Source organism: Centropristis striata, chromosome 13, assembly GCF_030273125.1.
Source record: "Centropristis striata isolate RG_2023a ecotype Rhode Island chromosome 13, C.striata_1.0, whole genome shotgun sequence".
NCBI classification, from domain to species: domain Eukaryota; kingdom Metazoa; phylum Chordata; class Actinopteri; order Perciformes; family Serranidae; genus Centropristis; species Centropristis striata.
In genome coordinates this window covers 20,549,010-20,561,345 of record NC_081529.1, presented here as the reverse complement: position 1 = coordinate 20,561,345, position 12,336 = coordinate 20,549,010, and the positions used below count along the sequence as shown (strand labels likewise).

At 37.2% G+C, this 12,336-nt stretch overlaps 1 protein-coding gene across 1 annotated transcript in view; it reads right to left on the bottom strand.

Moving 5' to 3' along the window:
* The window catches only part of grin2ca (glutamate receptor, ionotropic, N-methyl D-aspartate 2Ca), an 87,859-nt gene that overhangs the window by 63,661 nt on the left and 11,862 nt on the right, over window positions 1-12,336 (bottom strand). The window lies entirely within an intron of this gene.

Below are 12,336 nucleotides of genomic sequence, written 5' to 3'. Positions count from 1 at the left end.
AAACGGTGGCAGAGCGCCGTGATGTCAAACCCTGTAGCGTTGGTTTAACATTCACATTGTAGCCAGACAGCGGTTTGTGTAGAGCTGTCAGACAGACTTAGGCTCTTTGTCAAATCTGTCACAGTAGTGTTTGTGGCCCTGAGGGAGTGCTGCACACTGGTCCCCTGTCACAGAGATCTGATCCACCATGTGATGGAATCCCAGTGGGGTGAATATATTGTAATCCCTTGGTAATCCCTGCCAGGCGTCATGGCCTACGGCTTGATTGTAGTGTATAAACTTATCAAGAGATTTGGCTACTGCACGAGGCTCAGTGGAGCTGTGCGGTGCTCTTCTCTCCATGTTCTACTTCCTGTGTGGCTCTGGGAAAACACTGCAAACAGGCAGGCAGACAAACAGAGACGCTCCGTTGGTACGTCTGCAGAATAGTTATCACAGGATTGTTTTTCCAGTCATGCACTCTGCAGAAATCCACATAAAAGACGTCACACGTGCATGCTTGGGGAGCTGTACATGCTATGTCTAACATGTGATTCTGCAGGTATAAGACGCCGGCTCGTAAATCATTTTTTAAATTGATTAGTCCCCGTCGTGAGGGGGGCATCTGCCACATTCCTTTCAATGACATTAGCCGTGTTTCAGCTGCGGCAGCGGTGGAACAGTTTAGGGTTAATGTCTTTGATGGGGAGCGACGGACGTGGTCACAATGCTTAAAAGCTTTCACCTCCCATGTGTTTAATCAAGGCGGGGAAACAGCTGAGGCAGATATATGAAGGTCGAATCCTAGGGTGGTGGATATAGAATTAAAGCAAATAGAGAATGAGTCATCAATAACTCTGTGATAAGGCTTTGTGTTGTCAACATGCCCTCGAATACTAAGGAGAAGAAACAACTATAACTTCTTTACTATTTCATATTTCTGAATAGAGCAGCCAGCTTTGTGAAGCAGCTGAACTCCAGATTGGTGCTGCAGATTCTCTGTTCTCTGACCCCTGAAACTAAAAGTCAGCTGAACCTGTGAACTGCACTGATACATAAAGATCATCCGTGCTTGGGCTAAATCCTCCAAAAAAAGACACAGAAAAAACATTCCTGTGTATACAAGGGCTGCAGGCTTCACTCTGATGCTGGGGATCAGACGTCACTGTGGAGGAAGCATGACCAGGTACATCCATGGTGAATTATCAGGACTCAGGACCCTGTCAGGCTGTTACTGATACACGGTGCATGCTTTAGTCTGAGGCTCAAAAAACACACAGGTTGCTTTTTGTATCATAATGCTACAAAAAAAACTTAACTTAGCATGCTGTTATCCTACAGCCAGGTTATATTGTCTCTATTGCATGCTGGAAATATAAGCAGCTGAAATGTGTTACTGTACGGCATTATTCACATCATGTGGACGACACTTTACTTTCTGATAGGAGTATATGGGAGGGAGGCAGAGATGAGCTGTTTTGCCAGAAAACATGTTATATCGTGATATACAGTCATGGAAAAAATATTAGACCATTGTTTTCTTCAATTTATTGTTCATTTTAATGCCTGGTACAACTAAAGGTACATTTGTTTGGATACATATAACAACAGAAATAGCATGGAAAATGTAAAGATATCAGCTCTTACATTAAACTCTTATGAGCTATTTGTGTTGTTATCATTATTTTTTGTCTAAACAAAAACCTTTAGTTGTACCAGGCATTAAAATGTACAAGAAATTGAAGAAAACAAGGATGGTCTAATCATTTTTTCCATGACTGTAGTGTATATCCTTATTGAGAAATCGATAAATTACCTATTCTTTTCTTACATAAACACTATATTCCAACACTTTCCTAGCATACAGTTAAAAGGCAATGTAATTAATCGCTAGTTTACAGATTTATAGAGGTTTTTAGAGTTGCAATGCCTTTTTGCATGCCTGTGTGCAACAAATACACTTCAATCATTCATCATAATCATTCTAAAGGGATTTTTCAGTTTTCTTTGACTGAAGCTTTAGAGCTTCTTTTCCCCTTTTGATGAAGTGCCTAAACATATAAGTGAGAATTAGTAGTAGAAATACTTACATACTGATGTCTGCATGGTATGTTATTTTGTGCATTTTGTGTTCTGTGAGAATATTGGCAATGCTTATATATCACAAAGTTCGGATAACTTCAGTATCCTACACTGCCTCTAGTTTTTAGATCATTTCAGTGTAATTATCACTTGCTTTTATCACATAGACACACAACTGGAAGGGAAATTTAACTGTGACTGTGAATATCGTTGTCAACATTTTAACTTCAGGCTGAACAGTGTCTCAAAAATCACATGCTGAGGTCAATAAATAGCCGTTCAGCTAGTTGCATTTGTGTGCTTGTTTGTGTGAATACTTCTGAGAAGACAAAACAGGCAAACGGCACTGAAACAACTAACAAGATTTACATTTCAAGGTAAAGGATAATATTGATCTCACATTTTTGAGAGTCTCTGCTCAGTGGGCAGCTTGTTCTTCAGAGACAAGAAAAAGTAAAGCACCCCCTAAAAAAAGCTGCTGACCCATTCAACCAATCGTATATATATATACAACACTAAACAACCCTTACGGTCAACAAAAACATGTCTTAAACCTTTAATGCGTTTGTGGGACCAGCTAAATTGAATCACAAACTTTCACTAAGCACATGTGCACAAGTTCTTTGGTTTATTAATCAGGATTATGGCCTGAGGAAAGAAGGTGCTCTGTCTCTCTCACAATGTGACTCAACAGATATGTGTCCCCACAACAGTATTAATACAAGAACACACACACATTGCACAGTCCTATCTCCCAGTGGCAGATTATTTAAATAGCTAAAGTTGCCCTCCGAACTTCTCTCTTCCTGAGCCCTCGCCAAAGTCAGAACAAGGGAACATTAAAAAGCAAAGTCGCTTCGAAATAACTCTTTCTTCTTTACTGTTCCACTGATAATGACTGAATAATCTAATGAGAAGAAAGGGAAATCTGCCCTCCCTGACAGTCTCTGCATCCTCTGTCTTCAGGGCTGTTTGACTAACAAACATTTAGGATGAGCTTATCCCCCTCTAGTGGGTGACATATGGTGGAGGCAGTTTCCTCACAGAATTAGCTGCCATTCAAACATTCAGAATAACTGCTGGGGGCTTTATCGTACTATCACATAATTTCCTTTGCTCTGGGTTCACCCCGCGGTGCCTTCACACATCCGGACGCTTTGGATAAACTCGGCGGGTAATAATGCAAATAGAACATCTGCATGTTGAGCCTGTACATGTGTTATCTGCTCCTGTGTGTGTTGAATATTGTTGATAAGGTGAATAGAATTTTTTTTCTGCACACATTGACACTTCCTGCTCAATATGTATGGCCTCTGCAGACTTCTGTGTGTGTGCATGTGTATATGCAGCGTGCTATGTATATCATAATCTCACATGCTGGTTTTTCTGTACATTTCAAGCATTTCTCTTCCCTCAGCTGCCCGTAGTTAATTTATAGCACCGATATTTCCATTTCCTCGCAGTGTCAATAATCAGTCGGGCTTCCCCACAATGCATTCTCCAGACTCGTCTTTTTATACCCCGCCGCTCTTCATTTTCATGTATTGACCATATGAAGTCAGATAAATAAAAAAAGAAGCTGCCATCTATTGACGAGTCGCTGCTGAGCTGTTGAGTCCTCCAACTGCTTCCTGATCCAGCTCATTAACGCGAGGCCACTGCGGTAAATACATCTGGCTGAGGAGCAAGGGCTCGGTGTTTAATGGCTGCTTTTATATTCTGGGCATGACGCCGCTCACTGCAGCTGTTTAACAATGTGCACCTGTCCCGTCTTCTGCTCCGTGATCAATACACTCAGCCATGCATCTGCAGCCTGCTGTGTGTGCGGCTCACATGCTGATAAAGTCGTCCTCTTTGTCATTATCAGGGAAACTGCTGACCATCCAAAGTCTCTGCACCTCCGTATAGGACCCTTTCTGATCTCACACCTTGGTCCAAGAGCCAGTTAGTAGCTTTGACTAGGGGTGGGTGATATGGCCCTAAAAGATTATCACGATATTTCAGGGTGTTTTTGCGATAACGATATTGTTGACGATATTACAAAATACTGAAAAATATATAGAAAATATGATTTTTTAGTCCGTATACAAATAATACTCTTGACTCTTGAGTATTAGCAAATAATAAAAAATAACCATCTAGGGGGTCCGAGGGAATGCCCCACCAGGAGAAAATTTTGTACATTTTTAAGTAGTTTTTAAGTTTTGAGAGCTAAATGTGAGCAAACACCTCACATAACATTTTTCACAGTCAACAGGGCTTTCCACTAGGACATGGAGTAGCCAGACAGTGTTGAAAAATAGCTGGCTAGGGGGGTCCAGGGGCATGTCCCACTGGATAATTTTTTTTCATTTAATATAATTTTCCTATTTTGACAGCCTTCTTGTAAATTCTATGGTGGATTTAACTGTGCTCTTATTTTGAAAGCTGCACGTGTTTAGCGACAGGAAGTAATAGTAGCTTTTTGTGATTAACACAACTTTAACTGTTATTAAAGTTGTCTGTTGTGTTTGGACCTCTGATGGCCCGGACAGGTTGATAGTATTTAGTTCGGGGAGAGATGTTGTGGGGACCTGACTGATAGAGACAGGTAGGGAACTCGGTATATAACCAGTATGTGTGTGTAAGAGTGTGAATACGCATGCATGTCTAGGAGGAGGACGGAGAGGTGGGTCGGGTTGACACAACGCAAAATAACTTTATATTATGAATAGTGTAAATATACTTTCAGTAGCTTGAAATGGGACTCTAGCGCAGCACATGAGACTCTGGTGGGCCGTCACAGTCTAGATAATTAATAGGAAACCCTTACACCACTACGTCGAGAAGTAGGAATGTTGCAAATATCATGATATGCATGTTTTTTTAACTCATGAAAAAATTATACGGGTATAACTGTGAACGATTTGGCACACCCCTACCTTTAAACTTTATTGACCTCTAAAGGGGAATTGATATAGCAACCTGCGGCTCCCAAGCCACATGTGGCTCTTCAGGCTGTCTGCAGTGGCTCCCTGTGGCTGCAACAAAAAAATTATACCAAATGAAATGTATTTTCTATTTCTTTACATTTTAATTTTCATTGATTGTTGGTGTAGGCCCAAAGCAATTTGTATTCCTTAATTATAAAAATGTGTTGCTAGGCCTGTCACGATAAGTACGATAAGTACTATATCGACTTATCGTTCGATGTATAATTATAAACTATACACTATATATAAACTATATTCCCCAAGCAGCCATTCCAGCTGTTTATATGTTATTTTGATAATAAAATAATATAATACATAATGATTATCCCATTGCAATGTTTGTTAACAGAGCATGAAAGTCTATTTTATTGGTTTTGGTTGTAGTGTATTTATTTATGTTTTATTTATCTAGGATATTTTAATATTTCTTTTCCACATGTGAATTCCAATGTTAAATATTCTCAAGATTTAAAAATTAATTTCTGTGGAAAAGGATGCACTTATTATGCTTAAATATCGTTATAAAACTAAAGCGACATCGATACAACAATACTATCGTTTATCGTGATAGTTTCTGGGAAAATATATTGTCCTAAAATTGTTTTATCGTAACAGGTGTTGCTTATATACGTTTTTATACGTATTATTATTATTACGTATTACGTTTTATATATATTTTTTCTCCTTTTTTGGCCAACAATGACGCCTAAGGTTGCCAATTCCTGCCCTAAACCAACATACCCTGTACTTGACAAAGTCACAGTAGAAGTGACTTTATATTCACCTTATAAATGAGTAAAGTAGCTAATTAGAGCAAGAAACCAACAGGGAGGATCTGCTGCATCGCCATACAAAACTTTCTGTCTTAACACTTCATCAATATTTGCTTTAATGCTCGGCTTGAGAGTTGAAATGTGCTGCTTAATAACACTCTCCTTCTACTTCAAGACTGTCCTTCTAAGAAAAACATTTAATTTGTGTTCAGCGACTAAACGCAACATGTTTATGTTTGAGTGAGAGACCTCTGGAGGCTGGTGAATTATGACTCGTCAAGTTATTCCCTCACAAAACTTCATAGGGAGGCATTAGTGTGGATGGATGGCTCGACCGCTGTGTGTCTCCGTCAACAGCTTTCTTTTATATATGAGCAGACTTTCTCTAACCCTATTTTTATTGTTTTTGCCAATATCATGCATCAACACTAGAACAATGGTACTACACATAAAAATTAAGGACAGAAAAAATATCTAGAAATAAAACTAAGTTTGAGTAAGATACAATACACTGCATTTCCAATTGGAACAATCAAGATAACTCATCTCATTTTTTTCGAAACACTGCGTCTTCTTCTAACTCTTACAAAAGATTTTTTGTGTCCAAATCAAGGACAGAGTCATGTTTTCAATACAGCCTTAATATGAACGCAAATCCGAACATATCCAGAATAACATTGAAAGGTTATTGGTTGTCAAAGAAAACCCATACTAAACCAATTTAAATTTAAAAATGCATTGTGAAATCCACAATCTATTTTTTGCTGTCGTCATGGAAAATTGCAACAAGAACAACCCATAGACTCCTATGAGTGTTTCACCCCTCACAATATAGAGCGGAACGTTCTAAAAACAGCACACGTCATTATACATACACATACGGTTCACGGTTGTAAAAAAAAAATTCAGTTTCTATGAATTTAGGCTGCAAACCACTGAGCTAGGTTTAGGGCAAAAAAACCTCCTGGTTAGGTGTTATAAAAGACAGGTTAAACAGTAAATAAATTATGTAAATGCTGGAAGTGAGGGTGACGTGAGTCACGGAAGTTACGTAAAGATGGAAGTTATGTCAAAAGTTGTTTAATTTTGTTTTCACATGGGACACAAACCCCGTTGTAGTGAAACTCCAGCGTTTTTCGACCCATTTGCACCCACTCTGACTTCTCCGCCCTTTAAACTCCACATTGGCGTCAATCATTACTATATGAGTTGTATTTTGCTGCATGTTAGAAGGCCTAATATTGTTATTTTTGATGGGAGACCAGTCTGAAAACTGACTTTTATAACACAAACACAGCACCTTCAGTAGATACAAACCTCATTTGACTTAATCTGAGTGCTGAAGTGTCATTAGCTGTTTACTCCAGATACACAGAGGGAAGACTGGGGACTATGACCCATCACTTATTGTTGTTCCTTCTTCTTCAAAACCATTACACTGATCAAAATTTGTTTCAGTTTACTTATTGGCATGTCAGTTTTAGTCTTAAGACAGACTTAAGCTATATTATTAACCATTATTAATGAGTTTTTTTTTATGTTTAAGAGACATTTGGGAAGAAGGTTTGGAGGACTAATTGTCACTTTCAGAACTGAATAGAAACTGGGATGGAAGTTTCTGCTTATTAATAAAATATCTAGACCAGACTAAATCAGCAGGTGAATCAGTAATTGTTTTTTAAGCATATGGATATGTTGACTGGGTTGGGATATGTGTAACTGTTGACTCTTTGTGGATTTGTTGGGGGTATTTTGTGCTTTGAGAAAAGAATACTTATGCAGATTTCATTCTAGTTTTCCTAAAACCTTTGCATGCACTTTAAAGTTTATTAGATGCAGCTTGTTACAGTTAATCCATTTTCAATGCAGATGATGCTGTTCAGGTTTGAGCAGGCTGTAACTTATCACAGTATGCATTAGGTGAGACACTAAATATTAAACACCTTTTGAGTATAATGCAACACAAACGTCAGCCTGAGATGAAGAAGGAGAATATGATACACTGCATGAATGTGGGATTTATTGTACAACTATTGAATCATTTGAAATATACATTAGCAAATCTGAAATAAATGTGCAACTGAGTGTAAATTACCTCTGAATTAGAACAAATGCTCTCTGAGCTTTAATGGATATTTGACCTCTACTATAACAATGAGCGAGGACTCATTCATCAGCACATAATGACGACGGTCACCTGTACGAATATGTTTAACTAATCTCTGATTAAAAAGAATGCAGCCATGCTAATCTCCTTAAATCCACAGCCATTTAACTAATCTGTATATTCATCAGCTTTATAAGTACAGTGAGAGCAGAACGAGGTGGCGAGCCAAAAAAAATATCCAGAAATAACCGCAGTTTGACATAGTTGGCGTGTGTCCACAGGTTTGAGTCAATGTCAAATCAAATATTTTGTTTTATTCAGAGCAAAGCGTCTTAATGGGATTCAGCTTCAGTATTTTGTGACCCGTCTCTGATAAACAAAACAATATCTGCAGCCAAAATCAGAGATATGTGTGCACCCCAGCAGCTATCTGTGACCCTCTGATCAGGATCAGAATCCAGATCGTCATAAATAAAGCCACGTCGCTGCTATCCCTGTGTGATCTCTGCACATTTGTCCAGCATGCAAAACACACAAGACGAATTGAAACAATGCCAGAACAAACCCACAGTCTATAACTTCTCTTGAATTGTTCTGCAGCTCCTCTGAAACATTCTTATAACATCAATTATAGGCCACAGAAACACAACAAACATCCTGTTCAATTCAAACACATCAAGACAACAACTGGTCTTTATATTCATGAGTCTGGCTCGGCTCCACGTGGCCCGGTGCTGACTAATGGAAGTGGAGTTAATTAACCTGTTTGTCAGTTTCAGTCGTCCACATAACAAACATTAGACTGTACGGCTGTACGAGTCCCAGAGAAGAAAAAGGGCCGAAAACAGCATTGGTTTTAATTTACAATAGCAAGAGCCAATAACACTGAATCACTTTCAGGGCAACATGGTCTCACAAGAATCTGTGAAATAGCCACGGAATCACTCAGATTTCCGTGAAACTGACACGGATTTCGGTACAATGCAAGTTAATTACAGACATATCACATGGCTATTCCAACATACAAAGTGTACATTCACTGAGTGAATATTTAGAAAATAAAACATATACCTCGCTAGAAATGTGATCAAAATCCATTTTTATGCAGAAGTCAAATTATTGATTTTTTTGCTAAAAATGAGAGAACTGTCCACCATGTTTTTTGTTCTGACTTCCGGGACCTTGAAAGTCACGTGACTTGGAACAAACCAATAGGAAAAAACATCCACGAAATAGCCAGGGGATATGACTGTCATTAACTTGCATTGTAGCGAAATCCGTGTCAGCTATTCCGTGGCTATTCCACGGATTTTGAGTTAAGCGAATCCGTGGCTATTTCACGGATTCCTGTGCTAGAATTATCAAGAGAGATTAAGGCAAGTTGAAAGCAGCATGAATAGAAAATAAGAAATAAGACTTATATGTAAAGTCTTAGGCAGGTGTGGAAAAATGCCTAGAAGATTTGATGCTGGTTTGGAGGGTGGTCACACCAAATACTGATTTGATTTAGATTTTTCTAAAGTGAGTTAACTTTGCATTTTGTTAATTGATAAAAAAGAAAGTATTAACATTTCTATTTTTGAAAGCATTCTTATTTTACAGCATTTTTTTCACACCTGCCAAAGATTTTTGCACAGTACATATGTAAAAATTATAAAGAGTAGAAAAAATATGTACAAATATGATGTTATGAGCCGTGAAAACTTTTCAGGAGCGTGCATATGTAAGACAAGAATATGCAAGTTCACAGTATTACTATCTGCATTAAAGATAAGTTCAGGTGGCTGAGCAGTACAGTAATGTAACGTGGGGAGGGGGAGGGCTCTGAAAATATTGGAATGAAAAAATTAAAAAGTGTTTTAGAGTCTTTTTAACTTGGTACAAACATCATCATGAATCCTAATGACTCATATGCAATACCATGACTTTTTATTGGCGGCACAAACAAGACAACATTTCCACTTATCCTAAACTTTCACAGACTCTGACTCACAACCTCAGGGTTGCACTAAAGCCATGGTCCATCAGTCATCGACCTCTGAACCCAACATCAGGATTTAAAAGTCTAAGTCTATCAGTCCTGACAGTTCTGCTACCATAACACACAAAGTTGGCGGTTTACAGTTTGTCTCTGATGTTTGTTTAACACATATTTTTGATGCTCTCTAACAGGTTGGGTAGGTGCATATTAATGAAGTCTGACTAGCATAGGGAGTAAATGTAGCTGCAGGGAAGACCACGTGAGCAGGTGAGGATGGGCTGTTAATGGATGCAAAAGTAAAAAAAGTAAAAATGGTAATCTAACATGCATAGGTAAAGTATAAATGAAAGAATATAAACAACAATATCATTGTCCAGATCTGGTCACTTAACCCGACTTGTGACAGTTTTCCTCTCAAAGTAATGACTGAATTTCTATCAGATTCAGATAAATATATAATGCTAATATTCAGTATGGCCTTTTAACTTTGACCTCTAAATTAGGGATGGGAAAAATTAGTCGATGATCGATTAATGGTCGTGAAGAATTTGGTCGATCACATGGAATTTCTAATCGATCTGTATATATATATATATATATATATATATATTATTATTTTTTTAATCTCTGACTGACTCATTAACAATTATAAAACACAGAGAAATACAAGAGTATTAATTTGAGCAAAACTAGTTTACTGTATCAAACCTTGCTAGCATGAATTACTGAGTTTAATTTTATCCAAAACGTATTTAAACACAAAACACATTTAAATATCAAGACTGAACTCCTTGACATTATCTTTACAGTTTAATCTCACTTTTTAGTTTTACGATTGACAGGAAGCTTGTTTTTGTCTTTTATTTTGCCCATGTATGCATACAGCAATTAATCGATTAATTAATCGTTAATGTTATAGATAATCGAGTTAGCAGGTTTCTTCCAAACGCCCATCCCTACTCTAAATACAGTTTGACAATAAAGCTGAGTTGCAGATAAATGGCCTCTGTACAGATGATGCATTATTTTGTTTAAACATGAAAGAACTGCCCTTTGTAGGTGTGTAATTATTATTGAATCTATATTTGATGATGCATGTTTAATAACTGTAGTAAACGAATGTGCTTTAATCTTCATCTTCAAATAAACGTGACATAAAGCTAGATGTTCTCATCTCTTTCAGGACTTCTGAGACTTTCTTAAAGCTGCTGCAGCCAGAGCTCCAGTTAGCAAAGCTCGCCGGGACAGCAGAGTGCACAAACAACTCCTGCTTCATGCCATTAAATTTACAAATATCTAATGAAATATTAATGTGAAAAGATTGCACTACTCCTCCTTATGTGCTTAACAATCCCAGAATCTCAGTTATTGTTTATTTCAGTCACAATATGAAATAGGCCGTAAATGTTTGCTCAGCTGTCAGTCAAACTGTCTCTCAGCTGGACTGAAGCAAGTTAATTAGTTTCTTGATCTTAAATGAATAGATAAATAATTAAATATGGATAAATGATAGAGGGTGATAGCTGTAAAAGACAAAGAGCAGTATGCAGAAGTGTGAATTAACACTCTGATTGAACATGAACACCAAACAGACACTTTAAATGCTTTTATGCAAAACAAAGCAAAAAATCAAAGCATGAACTTATGTTTTTAATATCCAAAAACACTTCCACAGAGATGCAAGTACAAGCTGGTGCAATTTATCTGAAGGTCACGGTGGATAAATATTCAACAGACAAGTGCTTCAGAATATCTAAATCAACTTTTAAACTTTTGTGCAAGATTCACACCTGAGTGATTATTGCTCCAATAATAAAGTTCTGCATTGCTGGAAAAACGTGTAGATGTTTGTAGGATATAGTGGTGGAATGTAACTAAGTACATTTACTCAAGTACTGTACTTGAGGTAGAATTTTGAGGTACTTTACTTGAGCATTTCCATTTTTTCCATTCTGACAGGTTTACTTTTCAAGTTGAGCTTTAACATAAAAAACAAGATCAATTTAAAGTGATTAGACATTTTTTTAATTGAACCTCATAACAGTATACTAAGTAGTTAAAATTAGTCATTTATTTAGAAAATTAAAATGGTGATCAATACAAAAAATCTCATCATATATTTGGAATCTGAGTGGATCCATTTTGCAGAACGAGTACTTCTACTTTTGATACTTTAAGTATATTTTGATGCTGATAATTTTGTACTTTTACTTCAGTTACTTTTCAGTGCGAGATTAAACATAAACAACATGATACATTTTTACTTTTTTTTAATTAAAACCTCATAACAGTACATTAAGTAGTTAAATTGAGCCCTATCTTTACAAAAATAAAATGCTGCATCAATAATATGGTGGGTTCATTCTGCAGAACGAGTACTTTGACTTTTAATACTTTAAGTACATTTAGATGCTGATACTATTGTACTTTTACTTCAGACAG